This window comes from Chinchilla lanigera, unplaced genomic scaffold (assembly GCF_000276665.1).
Source record: "Chinchilla lanigera isolate Chin_1 unplaced genomic scaffold, ChiLan1.0 scaffold00007, whole genome shotgun sequence".
NCBI lineage: Eukaryota > Metazoa > Chordata > Mammalia > Rodentia > Chinchillidae > Chinchilla > Chinchilla lanigera.
Window position 1 is genome coordinate 11094057 of NW_004955408.1, and position 10245 is coordinate 11104301.

Genomic DNA, 10245 nt, shown 5'->3' on the forward strand with positions numbered 1-10245 from the left:
TCTTTCTTTCTTTCTTTCTTCTTTCTTTCTTTCTTTCTTTCTTTCTTTCTTTCTTTCTTTCTTTCTTTCTTTCTTTCTTTCTGAGTACTGAGGATTGAAGTTAGAGTTTTTGCAATGAGCTATACCCCCAGTCCTTTTTATTTATTTATTTTATTTATTCATTTATTTATTTGTGACATGGTCTCATTAAATTGCTCAGGCTGGGCTCCAGCTTCGGATCCTCCTACTTCACTCTTCCAGAGTGCTGGGAGTACAGGTGTGCTCCACACAACCCAACTGACTGAAAATGATCAGTAAAATGAGCGCTGTTGCACTATCGTAGCTTCCTTCATGTAGATTTTGCCATCAGCCAAGGTGGTAGAACAGCTAGATGAAGTTGCAGTGCTACTCTGGAAAACCTCACATGGCTGGGGTGGAGGTATATAAGTGCAATTTATATGCATTTATGATGCAGGAGACAGCATGCTTAGTGCTGTTACTCACAATTGCATTTAATGCTCATGATGATAGGTATTTCTCCCATCTTTCAGATGAAGAAATTAAGTCTTAGAAAGGTATTTTAACCATGACCACAAAGCTACTACCTGAGAAAGCTGGATTCAAACTAGGTACCATCTCCTTCATTAAGAAGAGATATTGTATTTGTTGTACATTCAGTGTGGGTTAAGGAAATCCACAGCCCTTGGGATTCCCTTTTTAACACTCTACTCCATCTTACATCACACACACTAAATGTAAGTGCATTTCCATTAAACAGAAGGTGTACAAAGCTGCATAAGAGTTGACTCACCAGTGATCGACATAATGTTATATGTTACAGATAAGCCATCCATTAAATATGAAATCACTTTCAATTTTGAAATAAATATCTATTTGAAGCCATTACCTTTTGTTTGTTTGTTTATTGAGCTATTTTCTCAGATAGACTCTTGAAAGGCTCAGAGATTCTCATATATACCTAGGTAATATACCAGTGTCCTCTGATGTAAGAGATGGTCCCATTTACTTGCTCTAGGAGGAAATAACTAATAATCAAAAATGAAAGGGAAGGCGACTTCTGTTCATGATTCAGGCAAGAACAAAGGAACGCACTGCCCTGTGGGGAAGTGAACTCCCCACCCGCTATCTGCCCGCCTATGTGACACACAGTAAATGCTGACTCAGGGGTGCTGCTGTGAAGGGCACTGGACCACAGGGATGAGATGTGCCCCAACCCCACCCGAGTCTGTGCTGCTAAGTTCTTTAACATAAAAAGTGGTGCACTATAACATCCGGTGTGACCTGATGAAACTACCTGTGGGTGATCATCTGTTCCCACCATGCTTCATTTGCTCACTAATCATATGAGAAATGGTAGCTACCAATTGCTAGAGGATCAAAACATTACAGAGGTGAAGTTAATAATTGTAATATTAGCAACTCATATTTAAGTGACACATATGGACCAAGTGCTGTGCTGAGCACTTTTTATACATCATGCTTAAATTTTCACAACTTTATTAAATAGGCACTGGAATTACCTTCACCATATGGATGAAAAACTTGAGATTCTCGAAGATGGAGCAAAATGATTGAATTTGCAAAGCTGGAAGAATCTTTTTTTTTTTTTTTGTGGTATTGATGATTGAACCAGGGCCTTCTGCATGCAAGGAAAGAATTTTACCACTGAGAGCCACATCCCCAGCCCCAAGAAAGAACTGATTTTCACATCTATTATACCTGTCACTAAAGTACTTGGCCATAGTCTAGTTGTGCTTTCTGATCTTATGGACAAAATAGCTAAGTTATAGTAAGTGCATACTATGATCGGACTCTATGATGGGCTATATTTCAGATTTTAAAAAAACCTTACAATCACCTAACCCAACCCACTAGTTCCTGAACATGGACTTGGGCAAGTTCTTGAAGCATCACCAGTGCTACAGTTCATCAGAATGATCTGTCTGGATGGTGTATAAGAGACAGAAAAGAGCTATTGCCGTTTCTTGCTGCTGTTGCTTTTGCTTCACTACTTCACTGTTTTGCTGCCTCCTGCCTACCCTGACACACTGTGGACTGTTTCTCCTCTTCTATGCCTCTCAGCCATGTCACCCTGCCTTGGAGCCAGCCAACTATGGACTGAAACCTCTACAAACTGTGAACAAAATAAATCTTTTCTCCTTTAGAATGTGAAGTATTTTGTCTCGACAACAAGGAAAGTTACTAAGAGAGCCACATTGTTGACTTTGATGATGGAGGAAGGGGTCATGAGCCAAGCGATGTCCATGGCCTCCAGAAACTGGAAACGTTAAGGAAATATTCTGCCCTAGAACTTCCAGAGGGAATATAGCCCAGCTAACACCTTGATTTTAGAAATTCTGACCTCCAGAACCATAGATAGTGCATTTATTTTGTTTTAGACCACTAGGCTTGTGATAATTTATTATAGCTGCAATAATAAACTCATACAGAAACCCTGGTCACTAATACTTTTTCAAGAGAACAATGCCTTTGGGCTTGAATAAAAGAGATCAAGGGAAGCCTGACTTCATTTTAAAGTTTTTTATATATTTGGATTTTTTTTTTCCTGTCTTTTTGAGACAGGATGTCACTATGCAGTTCAGGGTAGACTTGAACTCACTTTGTAGCCCAGGCTAGTCTCGAACTCACAATGATCCTCCTGTCTCAGCCTCCCAAATCCTGGGATTACAGATGTGTACCACCACTGCCAGATGGCTTTTTTGTGCATTATGTTAAAACTGATTAATAAAAATATAAGCACAAGAGAATCTTACATTAACCCTTCTCCTCAACCCACATATTCACCTAAACTTCTGAATTAATATTTGTGTGGATTATATAATGGTCAGCTTGTAACACCCACACTGAGTCGGCATGGTTCTGGGTGTGGAAGGCCCACCTAAGGATTGCTGCAAGCAGCATAAAAGAACCGAGAAGAAGGTGGTGTGCTATGGAGTCTCCTGGAGAAGCTTGTCATGCTGGTTTTCCTGATATGAATTCAGCCATTCTCATTATCAGAGGAGCTCAGGTCCTTGCTATCACTGAGAATGGCTGTGGTTTTTCTGGGGGAGCTCTGGTCCTTACCTTGAATGCTGCTTCCTGGCTCCAGTGCAGCTACATCAGCCTGCTAGCATAGATTCTTCATCTCACAGCACAAACTTGCTAGCTTCTACCACTGGCCTTTGGAACCTCCCAGTGAAGATCTTTAATAGACTTGCACGAGACATTGTCACAGGCTCTAGGCCTCTAGCTGGACTCATGGAGGACATTGCCATGGGCCCTAGGTCTTCAGCTGGACGCTTGCAGGACATTACAATGGGATCCAGGCCTAGTGTGTGGACAGATCTCCTGCACTCTTCTGCATTTGACTCTTTGGTGAATATTATAAAATAATCCCATAAATTGTATGTCCTGTAATAAATCTTTTTCCCTTATAAACCCTGCCTGCATCAATATTAGACTGTCCTATAGGATGAGAATGTATTCACATGGAGAAATACTAATATGTAGAACTCTTGGGAGTTCTTGGTAAGTCTCATGGTAAACTAATAAGTTAACTGTTTGGCTTGTAATTTGGTCTCTCGACTCCTTGGCAATCATGGATACTTTGAAAAATGGAATTCCGATAACACCTAGCCCCCGATTTTAAAGTACTGCCAACTGGTACCACCCAGCCTCCATTTTTCTGGCATTCTGGACACTCTCTCCCATCATTAAATATTTATCCCAGGCTTCCTTGCTATGAGACCTTGGGCCTGACTTTCATTCTCTGAGTGCAGATTCTTTATTTGAGAAGGCTGGTATTTCACAAAATGATCTCCTATGTCTTTTTTAACTTTATAATTTTGGACACCTTATTACAAAGAATTGCAAGGATGTGAGGCCATCTTTAAAAAGTTTTAATATTATCTTTAAGGTAAGGAATGAGTGCAAACAAATTTTAAAGAGTATTTAAAGAAACATAGAGTGATTTTTTTTTTTTTTAAAGAAAAAAGGATTTTTGGTTTAGAAAATGTAGCATAGCCAGGCGTGTTGGCACAGACCTGTAATCCAAGCACTCAGGAGGCTGAGGCAGGAGGATCCTTGTGAGTTCCAGATCAGCCTGGGCTGCAAAGCGAGCTCAAGGCCAGCCTGAACTGCAATGCAAAACCCTGTTTTAAAAAGCCTAAATAAATAAATAAATAAATAATAAAGAAAAAAGCATGCATTACTACGTGGTTTTTCCTTTTTGTTTTGTTTTTTGTCTTTTTGAGACAGGGTCTCACTATGCAGTTCAGGCTGGCCTTGAATCACTTATGTAGCCCAGGCTGGTCTCAGACTCACAACAATCCTTCTGCCTCAGCCTCCCAAGTGCTGGGATTACAGGCATGTGCCACCACGCTCAGCATATTACTATGCTACTAGGAGAAATGACCTGAAAGGATTTAACTCAAAACAATATAGTAATTATCTTTTGCTCATGGAGTAGGAAGTGGGAATGACCTTTTCTTTTACCATGCTTTAACTTTTTGTTTTACAAGAGTATGCATATATTCTGTAACCTGAAAAATAAAGTTGAAACATGAAAGTGATAGCGCTAAAAGCACCACCTTCCTAACAACGGCATCTGTAAGTAAAGCCGACTCTGCTTTGAGTCTCTGCTCTCCTCTGCGCCTTCTGCTGAACCTGCACTAACAGTGGTGATTCTTCCTCCGACCTCTTTATATCCTTGGTCAACCAGGGCTCCAGAACAGCATCGGGTTCTGATGGGGCTCCGTTTTATCTTCTGCAAAACAGTGCGGAAAAGGGAAGACGGCTCTGACTGGAAGTAGAAGTCTCGCAGTCTGGTACCCACTGCTCTTGAACCCTCTGAAGGCCTCTGGGCCTCAGTTACCTCCTCTGTAAATGAGGAGAATGAACTGCAACAGCAGTTCCAATGCCTGCTTAGCACCAGAGCTGGGCTGGCTTCGAAAGAACCCCCGAACGAGTCTCTTGCACACACAATTTCTTGGCCACGCTTGGAGGATTCTAATTTCAGCTCCCTGGGATTCCAGCCAGTGGCCAGCCCTGGAGCTCACAAGCAGGACGACCTAAGTGCGAGGTCTTGGGTCCCCCATCTTCTGTGTTTGTACACGAGGTCTGACTGCTCTGGCCTTTCCTCTTTTCTCTCTTTATGTGCTTCTCTTGGCGTCTGCCCGCACAGCTCACATTGCTCCCTTGTGCCCTCCTGGCCACAGTTCACAGCATTTAAAATGTGTCTTCGCTCTTGTCCAGCCCTGATTTCCTCGAATGGAAGGTTCTGTCCTCACCCTCGCCAGCCAGCTGCCTTGGACAGAGTTACAAACAAAGTGGTAGGAAATTAACAATGCTTGTTGTATTACATATTGATATCTTCAAAGTGGTTTCTCAAGAAAGCAGATAGAGACATGCAATAGTGAATCCTAATATTTTAAGAGTAAATTTGAGGGGCTGGGGATTTAGCTCAGCGGCACAGTGCCTGTCTGGCAAGCGCAAGGTCGTGAGTTCGGTTCCCAGTACCGGAAAACCTCCCCTTCCCCAAAGAAAGAATAAATTTGAAACTCCAGCCTCAGTAAAGCTCTGTTGAGAGACAATGGTGGCCAGTTTGGAACAAAGGCTAATTTTTCAGGGGACAAACTGGCTGGCTCCAGGCTCAGCTCTATGTTCACCTCACACAGGCCCTCTCTCAGCTTCCTGATCTCCTCTGGGATTCCCTTCCCATCCTCTCTGTTTCCCAGTACTCCACAAACAGCACTTGTCCATACCCCACCTCCCATCCCAGCAGTGCACAGACCCATGATTAAATCTCTAAAACCTGGTTGTGCATCCCAGCCCTGCCTCCAGCCAGCTGTATAACCCTGAGTGAGTCACTACATCTCTGAGCTCCACATCTATACAGCCAGAGAGTGGACGTGAGAATGTACCTGCCACCCCAGTAACTGGGGTCCTTTCAATGCAGACCAAACACCTTTTATTTGGAAGAAACCACTGAACTGAAAGTGTACATGGTGCTGCCTTATAAAACACACAGCATGGATCTCAACATCCTTGGATGCTAAACTAGATCACAGCTCTTTTTCAGTCACAGTGTGATTTTAAAGGTTAAGTTATATTACAGAACCTCAATAGATTCAGCCAGGTAGAGAACAAACCACCTGAGAGGCAGGGGTGGAGTAAGTGTGTCTGCCCATAGCAATAAGCCCATTCACTGCAAGTTCTACAGAGCTGCCTAAAAAAGTACCAGCAAAAGCATTCAGAATCTCACATTTGCTCTAAGCATCAGTAAGTGAACCTCTGTGAGGCCCTGGTCACCCTGAGGCCTGAATTGGCCTGTGAAGCTGTGACTCCTCAAAGGACAAGATAAGGCCACAGCTGAGGAAGTTTGGCTTCAACCCCAAATAGCTACAGGGAGACTGCAACTGCAGACTCCACAATCCTACAATAAATACCAACCTAAAGATATAAGGCAGTTCCCCTGATCGACACAATCTATTACTTGGGAAAATTCTCCCAAGGTCCTGCAAGATTCCTGTGTTTTCTTGAGTATCCCCCGCCTTTGCTTGAAAACCAAATAAAAACAGGCTGCCCAGGGAAATCTTTGTCTAAACTCAGAAAATATTGAAGGTGTAAGAGAGTGAAACCCTCCTTGAGCCCTAAAATCATTTCAATTGTTTCACTTATTTAAGCCTTTGCAGCGCTTGGGAGATTGAGGGCCTGATCAGCCTGCAATAACTAAGGGTTATTTAACCCAATAGGAAAATAAATGAAAAAACCTTTTATTCCAGAATGGAGGCAGGTGAAATAAAGAAGGATCTAAGAGCATGCAATGAGAGCTACATTATGTGGATGTGTATCTGAGAGCTACCTGGCCTTGGGAAATATGGGTAAAACAGGGCCATGATCATCTGCCAAAAAGATATTAAATGAAGTGGCACATGTGGACATCTTAACACTGATCCAGCATATACTATGAGGTGTGAACAAAAAGTACAGTATATGCTCAGATTTATTTTAAAAATTATTATAGCAAAAATGACATTGTCATTAATCTTCCTCAAAATATCCCCCTTACTAAACCCACAACTGTCCCATTCTACTTGTCACTTTCTGAAACAATTCTAGAAATCCTGTTGCATGAGCATCTGTCGTTGTGCTGTTATGGTTCCTTTGATGTCCTGAATCAACTCAAAATATTCAAGGCAATTTCTGTCCAATAAAAACATTTATGGTGTGTGTTCATCCACCTTATTCACTGCATACGGGACCACACAACTTCTAGCTGTTCCCCCAAATCAAAGCAACCATGAACAGTAAATGTTTTGAATGGGTTCAAGGCAGCCAAAATACTGTGACAAAAGCCTCTCACTCAGGAAAGTGTACTTACAGAGGTTTCAGAAAGTGGCAGCCATGTTGAGACAAGTGTGCTTGAAGTGAGGGAGAGTACTTTGAGGGGGATGAATGGCAGTGCAATGTGTCTTATACTGTAATATTTTTAATTTAACCATTTAGCACATTTTCTGTTCATACCTCGTATAGATTCAATAAAACTCATTTCTCTCATAAGGACTAAATGTGCCTTGGAGCCTGGCTGGCTGTCTCATAGCAAGCACTTCTTCAGCAGCACAGCCCATGGCTACTGCAGCAAGCTTTCTCTCTCCTGGGACTTGGCCAGCAGGAGTGAAATGAAACTTACCAGGGGTAGTGTAGAAGATGAGAAGATAGCAGATGATGTCTCATCTCCTCACAGTTCAGTGGGCAGTAATCCAAGATTTAGATGGAATGGAGAATAACAGTTTTGTCACACCCTCCCCACCCTCCATTATCTTTCCCTTTTCCCCCGAAATGTACCCCACCCTATGAGCAAAGGAGGTTTGAATCCCGGCACCCAGTTTCCCTTCAGCTGTTAAATCCTATTCCAGGTCTCTCTGTTCCCGCTATGTGAGTTCGTACAAGCCAAAGCTTTTCAACATCCAATCACCCTTGAGCTTCATCTTGATTTATAGTCTTACTTCAAAACCTACTCCCCTTCCACGTACCCTCCCTGTCCCTCCACGCCTGTGTTCTGAGCCTGTGTGAGTGATCTTACGCTGCCTCCCAGGCAGAATTAAAGGACAGCTGCTTTCTGGCTAATGAACATGTAGACGTGTGCCCACACTTCCTGTTAATCAGACAGAACAAGATGACACGTTCTTCTCAGGAGACAAAAATAAACACATGATCATATCAAGTGTAGGGAGGATATGGGAAAGGAGATACTCTGGGGGAGGGAACATCAATTGGCATGGCATTCCCCTTGAACAATTTTGGAATATCTGTTAAATGTAAAAGTGCGCATTTTTTCAAACTTGCACTTCTACTACTCAGTCACCAACCTATCTACAGAAAAAATTGCACAGATGTTGAAGGAAACACACACATTTAAGGGAGTTCACAGCAGCACTATTTATATTAGTTAAAAACTAAGGGCTACATACCATTAAATAGAAAATAGATACAGTTACAACCCATACTATGAAATACTATGTACAATAATGTAACGTAATGATGCAGACCTCTACATCAACTGAAAAGAAAGTAGTCCAATGTGTAACACTAAATGAATAAAATCAAATAGAAATAAAACTGCATATGGGTGCTGATGGCTTTCTAAAAATACACAACCCATAAAAATACATTTCTGCACCATGAACACACATACGGGGATGGAAATAAGATCCAGAATAGTTGTCTTCAACTAATAACAGTGACTCCCTCCAAGGTAAGTTCTGGGACTGAGGACAGGGTTTCAAAGCAAAGTTTATTTCAGTACTTATATGCCCCTAACCAAAGTGCATTAGTGTAAGGATTGTGTGATATAAAAACTATAAGTAACACTCGAAGCTCTGTATCATCTCTAATTATTTTTTTTTATTACTTATTATTGTCTTTAATTGTTTGGTCAATCCTGCACTCTTACCTCTGGTAATCTGAGCAACTCTGCAGAAGATAACAGTATGTAATATAATAACCATTGTTAATTCTTATCATTTTGTTTTCAAATCCTGTATTGTTTTTATTGTTTTGCTTGTGTCTTCATTGTTGTTAGTTTGTTAGTTTTTTTCTCTTTTTATATTTTAAAAATAAAAGAAGGAAAACATTAACAAACAGACAACCATTTACAAAATAGCAAAAGAACAATATAAACAATACACAGTTACAAACAAAGTGGTAGGAAATTAACCACACATGTTGTATTACATATTGATATCTTCAAAGTGGATTCTCAGGAAAACAGAGACATGCAATATTGATCAATCAAGGAATCATTTAAAATTAAAAAAAAAAGAAAATGAGTAGGTGATTTTCCTGCCACTACTCCCAGCTTCACCCCAGAAGTTGCTAAGAAATATGCCAGAGATGTGCCCTAAGCTACCACGGAGAAGCCCAAGAATCAAGCTCTCCCTCCTCCCTCACCAAGAGCCACAGCACGGAAGAAACCAGAGAAGCTGCCCCGGTATCATTTTGTGCCAGGTGGGTTTCATGACCCACAGGACTCAGGGTCTCATCTAGTCATCTGAGTCATGATCACATCTTTCAGTGATTGTTTCTCCCTGAGACAAATCATGAGGAAGACAGAGCACATGTCCCCACACCTTTGGATGTGAGCAGGCTGCTGTCTGCAGAAGATGCCTCAGTGCTTCTGAGAGAGTCACAGGACTGAACAAAAGCTCCTGATTTTGGAAGAGAAAAATGGTTGACAAAGCCACCTGAAAATACCAGTATTAACAGTATTTGTGGTGGGGTGGGGTTTAGGGCTCTTTTCAGTTGTGCTTCTCTCAATATTTCCAATTTCCTTAAGGATCGTGAGCATTTTCAAATAAAGATAAAGAAAGTACAAATGTGTGTTCTAAAATGATTATTGAACAGCACAAAGGATTTTCTTTTAACGTACAAAAATTGCTTAATGTAGTGTTGCTGGATTTCACAACTCAGTATATATCAGAGTTAGCCTACTCAATATGCTAAATAGATTCGAACTATTCAGGTGTTATTGAGGCAGCTGAAATACCTAGAAAAGCCTTCAAGCTTTCGTGTTACTGCTTTCCAATATTCTTACCTCAGAATCAGAGACTGAAACACTCTGAAAGCCTTCACAACACACACCAGCCATGAAACTAGGTACATGAGAGGTGTAAAATGCGGGGCCAAGATAATTCAGAAGCAGAAAAATAGAGAAAGGAAGGAAGGAAGGAAGAAGGAAGGAAGGGA

General features: G+C 41.4%; 1 pseudogene; it reads left to right on the top strand.

Moving 5' to 3' along the window:
* The window catches only part of LOC102020426, a 21342-nt pseudogene that overhangs the window by 9062 nt on the left and 2035 nt on the right, over positions 1-10245 (top strand).